This window comes from Loxodonta africana, chromosome 24, assembly GCF_030014295.1.
Source record: "Loxodonta africana isolate mLoxAfr1 chromosome 24, mLoxAfr1.hap2, whole genome shotgun sequence".
Classification (NCBI taxonomy): domain Eukaryota; kingdom Metazoa; phylum Chordata; class Mammalia; order Proboscidea; family Elephantidae; genus Loxodonta; species Loxodonta africana.
This window is the reverse complement of record NC_087365.1, coordinates 33247415-33260723: the sequence shown is the minus strand read 5'-3', so window position 1 is coordinate 33260723 and position 13309 is coordinate 33247415. Positions and strand designations below refer to the sequence as shown.

At 41.5% G+C, this 13309-nt stretch overlaps 1 protein-coding gene across 12 annotated transcripts in view; it reads right to left on the bottom strand.

Annotated features, from left to right (window-relative positions):
• The window catches only part of RALY (RALY heterogeneous nuclear ribonucleoprotein), a 136436-nt gene that overhangs the window by 81825 nt on the left and 41302 nt on the right, over positions 1-13309 (bottom strand). The gene's annotated exons all lie outside the window — the stretch shown is intronic.

The following is a 13309-nucleotide window of genomic DNA, read 5'->3' as shown; positions in this document are numbered from 1 at the left end:
CTATCATTAATAGTCCCTTAGATTTAAACAGGACCTAGCAGTTTACACAGCACTTATTTGAAATGTGCCTTACACAATAGGCTGGGTAGAAACTCTTATTCCTTGTTTATAGACGAGGATACTAAGGCTACAAATAAGTGCCCAGCAAGCCTAGGCCTTGCTCAGAGCTCTTCCCATCCCAATATGCTACTGTGGAAATCTGCACTTAAGCCTTATTTCTTTAATGGAATCTCAGTCATTAACAGGCAGTATGTGTTCAGCAAGATCCCCAAAGCCATCCTGAAGCCTCTGAAGTCCCTGAAGTCCATGAAGTACACAACTCTGCATAAGGCAACCCTCCTCAGAAGCCATATGCCACTTAAGTTGCTGCTGCACCCCTCTACCCCCCACCATCTCCCATTCCAAGCTCACATCTGCCCCACTGCCTGCCCAGTACTAACTTGAGGCAGGAGGGATCCAGGCTGCCCAGCACTGAGTCTAGCCCTAAGCCCCTCCCTGTTGACAGACATATGCTGCAGATCGCTGGTCTCCCCTATTATTTCTGAGTCATGCCCTCTCTCAGGCTCCGGATACTTCTCCAGAGGATTTTCCATAAAGAGGAATAAACTAACAGCCTATAGATCTAGTCAAGACAGAAGCAGAGTTTGGTTTGGGCTGCACCGTGTCTTAAAAATCAACAACCTAAGCCTTACGAAACTAGAAAATGAACAGAAAACTGAACAGCCAAAGCAAGTATAAGGAAGAAATAATAAAAGATTAGTGTATAAATCAATGAAACAGAAAAACAATGAAGCCAAAAGTTGGTTCATTGAAAAGATCGCCAGAACTGACAAATCTTCAGACTGACCAAGAAAAAAAACAGAGAAGAAACGAATTACCAAAATCAGAAATGAAAGAGGGGTTTTATCACTACTGACTTAACAGAAGTTAAAAAAAAGATTATAAGGGAATAGTGTGAACAACTTTAAGCCAACAAATTAGACAACTTAGACAAGTGGCCATACATACATCTATGGCCAATTAATTTTCAGTAAGGGTGCCCAATTCAGGCAACAGGACTCTTTTTTCAGGAATAGTTTGTTCAACAAATGGTGCTGGGACAACTGAATTTCCACATGCAAAAGAATGAAACTGGACCCATACCTCAAACCATATACAAAAATCAACTCAAAATGGATCAATGGCATAAACTTAAGAGCTAAAACAAAACTCTCAGAAGAAAACATAGGGGTAAATTTTCAGGACCTTCTTTTAGGTAATGGATTCTTAGATATGAAACCAAAAGTATGAGAAACACAAAATTAAATAAACTGGACTTAAAATTAAAAATTTTTGAGCATCAAGAGACATTATCAAGAAAGTAAACAGACAACCTACAGAAAAAGAACCTACAGAATGGGAAAAATATCTAATAAAGGGTTTAACATCCAAAATACATAAGATCTCCTACAGCTCAGCAGCAAAAAAGACAAACAACCCAATTAAAAAATGGGCAAAGAACTTGAACTGACATTTTTTCCAAAGAAGATATACAAAAGGCCAACAAGCACATGAAAAGATAGATGCTCAACGTCATTAGTTACTAGGGAAACACAAATCAAAACCTCAATAAGATACTACTTTGTATCAATTAGAATGGCTAGTCTTATTAAAAACAAAACAGTAAAGTGTCAGTAAGGGTGTAGAGAAATGGGAACACTCACATTGCTGGTGGGAATGTAAAATTGGGCAGCCACTGTGGAAAACCGTGTTACTCAAAAAGTTAAATATAGAGCTACCATATGACCCAGCAATTGCAAACTGAGGTATATATCCAAAACTGAAAGCAATGACTCAGACACATGTACACCAATGTTCACTGCAGCATTATTCATAATAGCCAAAAGATAGAAACAACCCAAGTGTCCATCAACAGAAGAATGGATAAACAAAATGTGGTATATACATAAATTGGAGTATTAATATTATTCAGCTATAAAAAGAAATGAAGTTCTGATACATTCCACTATACAGATGAGCCTTGAAAACATTATGTTAAGCGAAATAAGCCAGGCACCAAAGGACAAATATTGCAGAAACTCACTTGTTATGGACTGAATTGTGTCCTCCAAAAACGTATGTCAATTTGGCTAGGCAATAATTGCCAGTTTTATGTGACTGTCCACCATTTTGTCATCTGGTGTGATTTTCATATGTGTTGTAAATTCTACCTCTACGATGTTAATGATGCTAACAAGGCAGGACTCAATCTACTACATTGTATCTTGTGTCAATCTCTTTTGAGACAGAAGAGAGAATAGAGCAGAGAGACGTGAGAACTTCATACCACCAAGAAACAAGAGCCAGGAGAACAGCGTGTCTTTTGGACCCAGGGTCCCTGCACTGAGAAGCTCCTAGACAGAGGAAGATTCTTCCAGCAATGTTTAAATAGTTTTTAGTGTACAAGTTTTTCACCTCCTCGGTTAAATTTATTCTTAGGTATTTTATTCTTTTAGATGCTCTTGTAAATAGAATTGTTTTCTTGATTTCCTTTTTGAATTGTTCACTGCTGGTGTACTAAAACAACAGACTTCTGTGTTGATCCTGTAAACTTTGCTGACTTATCTGTTAAGCTTTGGTAGTTTTCCTGTGGATACTTTGGGATTTTGTATATGTAGAATCAGTGGTGGAATTCGTGCCTTCCAGGTGGGAGATCTAGGTTCAATTCCTGCCAATGCACCTCATGCACAAGTCACCACCCTTCTGTCAGTGGAGGCTTGTGCGTTGCTATAATGCTCAACAGATTTCAGTGGAGCTTCTAGACTCAGACAGATGAGGAAGAAAGACCTGGCAATCTACTTCCAGCCAATAAAAATCTTATGGATCACAACAGTATGATCCACAACCTATCATGGGGATGGGCACAGGACTGGGACTGGGAAGCATTTTGCTCCCTTGTGCATGGGATCACCATGAGTTGGCAACCAATTCAAGGGCAGCTAACAACAAACAACATCATCCAGCATATATAAAGAACTCTAACAACTCAGTAATAGACTAAATAACCCAATTACAAAATGGGCAAAAGATGTAAACAGGCATTTCCCCAAAAAAGATATGCAAATTGTAATAAGCACATGAAAAGATGCTCAATATCATAAACGCAAATTAAATCACAATGAGATCCCACTTCACATCCACTAGAGCGGCTCAACAGCACCTACCAACAACAGGATGGCTCTGACCAAAAGAGACGGACAACAATGTGTTCAGGAAGGAACGGAGAAATCAGAACCCTCGTACACTGCTGGAGCGGGTGGAAGATGGTACAGCCAACTTTGGAAAAGTTCGGCAGTTTCTTAAAAGTTAAACATACAGCTACCACGTGACCCACACTCCCAGGTAGCTACCCAAGAAGAAATACTCATAAAAGCATCATTAATAACAGGCAGAAAGTATAAACAATCCAAATGCCATCAACTGATAGATGGGTAAACAAAATGTAGTATATTTATACAATGGAATTAAAAAAAAAAAAAAACGAAAAACCAAACTTGTTGCCGTCAAGTCAATTCCAACTCATAGTGACCCTATGACAGTAGAACCGCCCCAAAGGTTTCCAACAAGCAGCTGGTGGATTCGAACTGCTGACCTTTTGGTTAGCAGCCAAGCTCTTAACCACTGTACCACCAGGGCTCCATAAAATGGAATAGTATTCAATAATAAACTATTGATACCTGCTACAACATAAATGAACCTCAAAAACATTATGCTAAATGAACAAAGCCACATGCAAAAGATACATATTATATAAATCTATTTCTAAATCCAGAAGAGGAAAATCTATTGAGACAGAAAGTAGATTGAAGGTTGCCTAGGGCTAGGAATCAGAATCGACTGGATGGCAGTGGGTTTGGGTTTTTTTGTTTGTTTGTTTGTTTAGGGCTAGGAGTGGGAATGGAGACTGACTACAAATGGCCATGAGGCATCTCTCTGAGGTTACAGCAATGCTCTAAAATTAGAGTGTGGTAATAATTATACAATTCTGTAAATATACTAAAACTCACTGGACTATATACTTAAAATGAATGAATTTTATAGTATATAAATTATACCTCCATAAAGTTGTTTTAAAAAAATTCTGGAATTTCGAGCTTTTCCTGAATAACTGAAGACGTGGCCACCTTGGCACCTGGCATATAGTGCCAATCTCTAGAAGCCAAGCAGTAGTTTTTTCCTTTAGATATAACATGTGCTGTCCAGTACACCAGTCCCCACCCATCCACTAACCCTGAAGGCATGTGAATTTGTAACCCTAGTACCCTGGAGAGTATATAAGCTCTAGAGTCACCGGGCCCTGGGTGGGACTCTCTGACCTCGTATTTATTAGCTGTGTGGTCTTAAATCATTTAAAACCTTAGTCTTTTCACTCATAAAAGGGACAGTAATACTGACCTTAGTCGTTCAGATTTTTATGAAGATTAAAGGCATCTGAACAGTGCCTAGCATAAATATTCTCTTCTCCCCTATCATACTTCCTTATTTTGTTCCCCAACCCTGTCTACTCTTCCTAGTTTCCCTTGAGTCCTGCCTTCATTCCTTGCTTCCAAAGTCTAGCTCAAATCCAGCCTCAAGGCTGCCAACCCTTCGTCACTAGAGTTGCTTGGGGCCCTTTGTCTCTGTAGTCTGAAGTGCACTACCACTCCATCTTGGATCGCTAACTGGTGACTATTTGCCAGACTGAGACATTTTCTCACTTCACCCTTTGATACTGTGCTTGTCACAGAGGCTGACCTGCCACAGTCTGCACCTGCATCTACGTCTCCTTCCCTGGTATATGGTCAGCTCCCAATAATAGCCACAAGCCCTCAGAGCCCTGTCAGGTCAGGGCCCCAAATCTATTCCTCCTGTCATCTTCCCCATCTCAGGCCAGAAAGCCTGGCGTCATCTTTGACTCTCATATCCCACACTGGATCCACAGCAAATCCTGTGTATTCTGCTTAAAAATCTATCCAGAATTTGCCTCTCAACACCTCTACCACCACCACCATGGTCTAAGTGACCAAAATCTCTCACCTGGATTGCTGCAATAGCTTCATTCTTTACTGGCCTCTCTACTTCTACCCTTGGCCCACTTCAGTCTACACAGCAACCAGAGGGATTGTCTTTTAAAAGAGATACCAGATTATAACACTCCTCTGCTCAAAATCCTCCAATGACTTCCTATCTGACTCAGACTAAAACCCTACATGATTCAGGTCCTTGTCTACCCTGACTTTTACATCCGTACTCCAATCTCCCCCTTGCTTGCTTCGACTTTCATCACGCTGGCCTACTTATGGTTCCTCAAACACAATAAGCACACTCCTGTTTCAGGGCCTCTGAACTTGCTGAACCCTATGAATGATACTCCCCAAGATATACACATAACTCACTATTTCAGTTCCCGCATTATTTCTGCACAGATTTTATTTTCTCACACAAACCTTCTGTGATCACCCAGTCCTTCCCTATTCCCTTACCCTCCTTTATTTTTCTTCATATTTATTCATTTGTTCATCTGTTTCCCTCCACTAGAGTGTAAACTACAAAAGAACAAGCCGCTTTATTCACTGCTGTATCTCAAATACCTAAAACTGTGCTTGGCACGTGGTAGACAATAAATAAACACTCACTCACTGGAAGAAATGACTGTATGCCCTGCAGGATCCCAAGTCTCCCAAGTTCTATTTCACCTCCCTGTCCTCATCCCCTTCCTGTTTTTGGCCTTCATTCCAACTTTCAGAAGTCCCCTCTTTGCTCAGTCTTCCAACTGCAACAGGTGATGAGACTATTAAAAAAGCTACTGGAATCATATACTCAAAGATAATAACAGTGTATGGAACTCCCCAGTTGACGACACTGCTCCACTTCTGAATGTATCCAGAAGAGGCCACCAAGGTTAGTAAAGGGTCAAGAAGCCAAAACGTTAAGACCAGCTGAAGGTACTAGGAACGCTTAGGGTAAAAATGGAGGAGGTGGTGAAGATTCTAACTACAGCCTTCAAACACCTGAAGAGCCGTCATGGGGATGGGTGATTAATTACATACAAGTCCTGAAGGCAGGACCAGGGCCAGTGGGAAAAAGTTCCAGAGAGGCAAAGTATGGATCAATATAAGAAAGACACACATATATTTTCTTAAAATAGTCAGATCTATACCAAGGATGGAATGGCTGCTGGTCACCTGGCCTGGACACCTCTTCTAGCTCTCCTTTATCATATCCTCCCCTATTCCAAAATTTCCCTCAGGCCTTGCATTGTCCATAAAGGGATGAAAGGAAATTGCTCTTTCCTGAAAGGATTACTGGGCTGGGAGCTGAAAAGAATGGCCCAGCTGTAGTATACCTGGACCTCAGCAAAGTCTGTTACTCTACTCTTGCTAGATGAAGAACCTAGGCTGGAATGTGACTCATAGGCTATTGCCAACCTAAAGGAGGAACTACAGTGGTAACTCAGAGCCTTAGGCTCAGTCCTCTTCTGTTCAACATTTCACTAGAGGGTCTGTGGGAGTACAACAAGGCAGTGCTGCTGGTCAAAGTAGTAGATGGCCTGAAACCAGGAGACTGGTCACTCTGTAGACTAAGTAAGAACAGCTGGAACAATGGCCCAAGTCTACATAGGAATAAATTTAACATCCTGCACTTGAATCTAAACATTTCACCTCAACATTGTACATGCACGGGGTGCAAGTGTGTAAGAAGAGAATGAGCCAAACAAGTATAAAAAGGAAATTTAGCATTTTTATTGGCTCAGTATAGCCCAAGGGAGCCGCAGCTCCTAAGAGCTAATTTAATCTGAGGTGGCATTAATAGAGGAAGAAAAGTCCAGAATGAAGGAGACAGCCATGTCTTATTCTGAACTGGTCATTAATTCAATTAAGAAATATTTAATAAGGGTCTATTACATGCCAGGCACTGTTACAGATATTAAGGGTTGAACAGTGAAAAAAAAAAGGGGGGGGGTCTTATCTTGACGGATCTTACGTTTTTCATGGGAACCCAGGTGATAAAACAGTAACAACGGTAGATATCAATACCTTCTACTGAGAAAAATAAAATAAGGTAAGGTGATAAAGAGAGATACGAGAGCAGAGCTACTTTGAGTAAGGTGGTCAGGGAAACCCTGAGGAGAAAGCACTTGAGTTGAGCCAGGCAACGGGCCAGATTAGGGCACGTGTGGGGCCTAAACAATGATAATCTGTGATGCCCCCTCCTCTGCTTACTTACACATTAGAGCCAGAAACTAAAACTTTTCATGTTGAGTATTAATATTTCCAGTATTTTCTGGACGTTTGCTATGTTAGTATTATATTAAATGTACACTAGATTATGCCAAAGATGAAGAAATTGAAGATTTTTACCAACTTCTTCAGTCTGAAATTGATCAAACATGCAATCAGGATGCAGTGATAATTACTGGTGATTGGAATGCAAAAGTTGGAAACGAAGAAGGATCTGCAGTTGGAAAATATGGCCTTGGTAAAAGAAACGATGCTGGAGATCACATGATAGAATTTTGCGAGACCAACAACTTCTTCATTGCAAACACTTCTTTTCACCAACATAAACGGTGACTATGAACATGGACCTCGCCAGATGGAATACACATGAATCAAATCAACTACATCTGTGGGAAGAGACAATGGAAAAGCTCAATATCATCAGTCAGAACAAGGCCAGGGGCCAACTGGAACAGACCATCAATTGCTCATATTCAAGTTCAGGCTGAAACTGAACAAAATTACAACAAGCCCTCAAGAGCCAAAGTACAACCTGGAGTACATCACACACCTGAATTTAGAGACTACCTCAAGAAAAGATTTGATGCACTGAACACTAATGATCGAAGATCGGAGCAGCTGTGGAAGGACATCATACATGAAGAAAGCAACAGGTCATTAAAGACAGGAAAGAAAGAAATAAACAAAATGGATGTCAAAAGAGACTCTGAAACTTGCTCTTAAACACTGAATAGCTAAAGCGAAAGAAAGAAATGATGAAGTAAAAGAGTTGAACAGAAGATTTGAAAGGGTGGCTCAAGAAAACAATGTGAAGTATTATAATGACATGTGCAAAAAATTAGAAAACCAAAAGGGAAGAACACGCTTGGCATTTCTCAACCTGAAAGAACTGAAGAAAACATTCAAGACTTAAGTTGCAATATAGAAGGATTCTGTGAGGAAAATATTAAATGACTCAGGAAGCATCACAAGAAGATGAAAGGAATATACAGATTCATTATACCAAAAAGAATTGGTCAATGTTTAACCATTTAGGAGGTACCATATGAGCAGGAATCAATGGTACTGAAGGAAGACGTCCAGGCAGCACTGAAGGTATTGGCAAAAACAAGGCTTCAGGAATTGACAGAATACCAACTGAGAAGTTTCAACAAATGGGAGAAGAGATGCAAGTACTCACTCATCTGTGCCAAGAAATTTGGAAGACAGCTACCTGGCCAACCAACTGGAAGAGATCTATATTTACGTCTATTCCCAAGAAAGGTGATTCCACCAAATGCAGAAGTTATGGAACAACATCACTAATATCACACACAAGTAAAATTTTGCTGAAGGTCATTCAAAAGCAGCTGCAGCAGTATATCGACAGGGACCGCCAGAAATTCAAGCCAGATTTGAAAAAGGACGTGGAACCAGGGATATCGCTGCTGAGGCCAGATGGATCCTGGCCAAAAGCAGGGAACACCAGAAGGATGTTTACCTGTGTTTCACTGACTATGCAAAGGCATTCAACTGTGTGGATCATAGCAAATTAAGGATAACATTGCAAAGAATGGGAATTTCAGAATACTTAATTGTGTTCATGAGGAATCTGTACACAGACCAAAAGGCAGTGGTTTGAACAGAACAAGGGGATGCTGTGTGGTTTAAAGTCAGGAAAGGTGTGCTTCAGGGTTGTATCCTTTCACCATACCTATTCAATCTGTACGCTGAGCAAATAATCCAAGAAGCTGAGCTCTGTGAAGAAGAATAGGGCATCAAGATTGGAGGATGACTCAGTAACAACCTAAGTTATGAAGATGACACAACCTTCCTTGTTTTAAGTGAGGAGGACTTGAAGCACTTACTGATGAAAAATCAAAGACAATAGCCTTCAGTATGGATTATACCTCAACATAGAGAAAACAAAAATCTTCAGAACTAGACCAATAAGCAACATCATGATAAACGGGGAAAAGACTGAAGTTGTGATGGATTTCATTTTACTTGGATCCACAATCAACACCTATGGAAGTAGCAGTCAAGAAATCAAAAGACACGTTGCACTGGGCAAATCTGCAAAAGAACTCTTTAAAGGGTTGAAAAGCAAAGATGTCACCTTGGAGACTAAGGTGTGCCTGACTCAAGCCATGGTGTTTTCAATCGCCTCCTATGCATGTGAAAGCCGGATGATGAATAAAGACCGAAAAATAATTCACATCTTTGAATTGTGTTGCCGATAAATATTGAATATACCATGGACTGCCAAAAGAATGAACAAATCTGTCTAGGAAGAAGTGCGACCAGAATGCTCCTTAAAAGCAAGGATGGCAAGACTACGTCTCACATACTCTGGACATGTCAGGAGGGATCAGTCCCTGGAGGAGGACACCACCATGCTTGGTAAAGTACCGGGTCAGAGAAAAAGAGAACAGCTCTCAATGATATGGACTGACACAGTGGCTGCAACATGAGCTTAAGCATAACAATGACTGTGAGGATGGCGCAGGACCAGACAGTGTTTCGTTCTGTTGCACACAGGGTCGCTATGAGTCGGAACCAATTCGATGGTACCTAACAACAACAACGTGTGTCTGTATGTATGCCAAACATATTAAAGTTATAAATATTATAACTCTGTGTGTAAACACTATATAGTTAAAAAGTAACTTGATCGAATTCATTGCAATGGCTGACTTACCAAAGCTCACGTCATCTAGGACTGGAGTTCCTATTAGTTGTTTACGAGGACTCCCCAGTCTTTGTATCATGGCAAAGAGCATTGCTGGCTCTCCTGGCTGGAGATGCTGGATCAGCAGATGTGGATGTACACGACAGTTCTCTCAAAACGGCTAAGAGAACTGTTATCTATTATAATTCGTCTTACCTGGTAATTGCTCATGTTGGATCCAGCTGCATGTTGGGTGAATATAGCAAGAGTTGGACTCAACAGCCCACCCCTACCTCTTGTTTATTAGAAATAGTATACTCCCAAGAAACAAGCAGAGATAAGGAGTTTCAATGGCAAGATAAGGAGTTTCAATTACAAGGGAGGAGACCTTAGGAGACAGATGTCAAGGAAAGCATGTAGGGACCTCATAGCTTAAAAAACCTTGGAGATGGGCGCCCTAGTGACCCTATATAAACTTTATTTCCAGCCAACGCATTCTCATACACTACAGCTGGTATCAATTTCGTTTAGTGCCCTGCCAGTTCCCTTCCACTGCAGTACTCATTTTTCCTTGTGTCCTGTCTGCTTAGCATTTATGATTCTTTGCTTTGGACAACTGGTACCCCTGTTTTATTGATGCCCTAAGCAAGTGTTTACTTTGCTTATTGGGTAATGCGTCCCTGGCTAGGAAAAAAATGAGACCCAGCCATTCAAAGATCTGAAGACAGGAGTGAAACAGAGATCCCCAAAGGTAAAGAGGGGACCAGCCTGGCATGCTTCAAAAAGACTGAGAGAAAAGGCAATGTGACTAAAGTGGGGTGGAAAGAGAAGTAAAGTGATAGGAGAAGGGGTCAGAAAGGCAGGGCACCTGGAGCACTGCAGTCCTTTCTAGGCCTTACACTTTGAGTTGGATTTACAAACAAGATAGGGATGAGCCAGAACACCAGGAACAGCTGACAGAACTGAGTCTATTTGGCCTAGAGAAGATTTCAGTGGACATGATGGCTATTTCCAAATTCATGTAAGGGTTTATATCTTTAAAAAAACAAAAAACTACTAATTTATTCTAGGTGAGTGACTCTAGAGATTACAGTGTACATTCCAAGAAGGTAGATTTTAAGCACAGCATACAGGAGGAAGAGGGACCGACTCAGAAGAAATGGGCCAAGGGAAAAAGATAAAATGCTCAAAGGCAAGCCTGCTCAGTTATGCAAATTCCCAGAAAAGCCCAACACAATTAGGAGAAATTGTCTCCAAAAAGAAAAATTTACAAAACGAAATGAATGAAAAAGAGGGAAACCACCAGCCTAAAAGGCTGAGAAGGACCAGGATTTTAAGTAAGGAGGAAAAGATTCAGTGCAGGATAGTAGGAAAAACTTGGTTCTCTGGGGCCAGACTCTCCTGGATTCGAAGCCTGGCTCTTCCACTCACTGCCTATGTGTCCCACTCTAAGTCTCAGTAATTTATAAATTCAGGATCACCACCTACTTCCCAAGTTACTATGAAAATGAAATAATTAATACATAGCATTCAGTACAGTGCCTGATAATACTCATCAAATAGCAGTTCCCTGGGTATATGATCTAACATTTTCTAACACCTCTGGCCTTCAAGAGGAACCTAGAACTACCCTGAAAATTATCTAGCTCCACCTTATTCAAGCACATGTTTACAGGGCTGTTGCCGCCCCTAAATTAAACGGCCTCCAGGCTGTTGTTTTAACTTCTCTTTCACTCCTTCCCTTGCTGTCAGCCTTCAGCACTCATCTCTAGATGTTCTTAGTACAGTAGCTCCTCTCCCTGTTTTTATATGCTATTTTTAATCTTATGGGGGTTTAGATACCAGATTGCTGAGCTTGTTACAACACCACATAAAAATATCAATAAATTAGTGTTGTGCAAGGGCTTCAGGATGATGATGGTTTGCTTCCTTCGTGTTTTTCAGTTGGACTCTGGAAAAATGAGGATGCCAGATAAATAAGTTATTACTATACGGAGCCACTGGGGGGTGCAGAAGTTAATGCACTCAGCTGCTAACCAAAAAGCCGGAGACTCAAGGCCACCTTGGAAGAAAGCCCTGGCAATCTACTTCTGAAAATCAGCCATTAAAAACTCTGTGGAGCACCGTTCAACTGTGACACACATGAAATTGCAACGAGTAAGAATCGACTGCACAGCAGCTGGTTTTATACGGATACATGCAAACTATACGCCTTTTATATGAAATCATATTTTAAAATAGTCCAAAGTGGAATTTCTTCACAAGGTGGTCATCATAAGAACAATAATAAGATCCAAGCTTGACACCCAGGCCATAGAAGGGCCAGGCGCTGAAGGATATTAGATTTACAAAAGCGGGTGGCTGCAAGAGTCTGGAGATTTGAAATGGGAGGGCAGGTCAGAGCTGGCCAGTCTGGAGTCAAAGAGCACTAGGTGGGGACAGACCCCTCTATGTACCTTCAGGCAGGCAGGGAGAACAGTACGCTCACGATGCATCTCTACAGTGTGAAGAGAGTGGCCTACGATAAGCGTCTTTTTCAAAAGGAGCCATTGGGTCAGGGGTGTGGGGTGGTACGGAGAACCCAGGGGCTCTGAGACGATGGTAGGGAAAATAGCAGAGTACAGAGCTGGGGACCACCTCTTGAAGACTGCTTTAGTATCTATACTGGCAGTGGCCCTGGAGCCACAGTGTCTGAGTACATTTAAACCTGCACTCTGCAGCCTCCACACCGCAAATCTGGGCTGCCAACTGTGCCTGGCTTTGTCATCTGTGCCCTGGATACTTAGCCTTCTGAAAAGATTGAGCTGAGATGAGAGTACGGAAGAGGACTTGCATTGCAGAAGAGGAGGAGAAGGGTATGCGAAAAGATTTACAGTACAAATTTCCATGGGACCCCCACCTCCTTTAAACTTTGTGAGTAGGGTGACAAACAGGTCAGGGACTGAGATGCTGGCGATTCTTACAGCGTTTCCATTTCACTTTCTCTCATTCCTGTCATGCTGCTTTACCATTCAGAGTCTTCCAGACCGCATTTCTCATTTTATTCTCTACAACATCCCTGCATGGTTGGTGCACACACAACAGGCATATGTAGGGGAGGAACTCCAACTTTACAAACAGGGAAATGGAGACTGGCCAAGGGCACATACTGAAACATAAGATAAAAAACCCAGGTTTCCCAACTCCAACCCGGTTCTCCAGGTTCCTATCTTGTGCTGGCCTCTGTTTTGGGGATCCCATGTGTTACAGGTTTTTTTCTTCTTCCTCCAACTTCATGTTTAGCCTGGGCCTCTGCGTACTTGAAGGTTTTTCTTCTTCCTATCTTTCAGCCTCTTAGCTCCCTTACTATAAAGGCCATTTCTCAGCAGGGACCCCAACTGCTGCCTATTTTCCTGGGCAC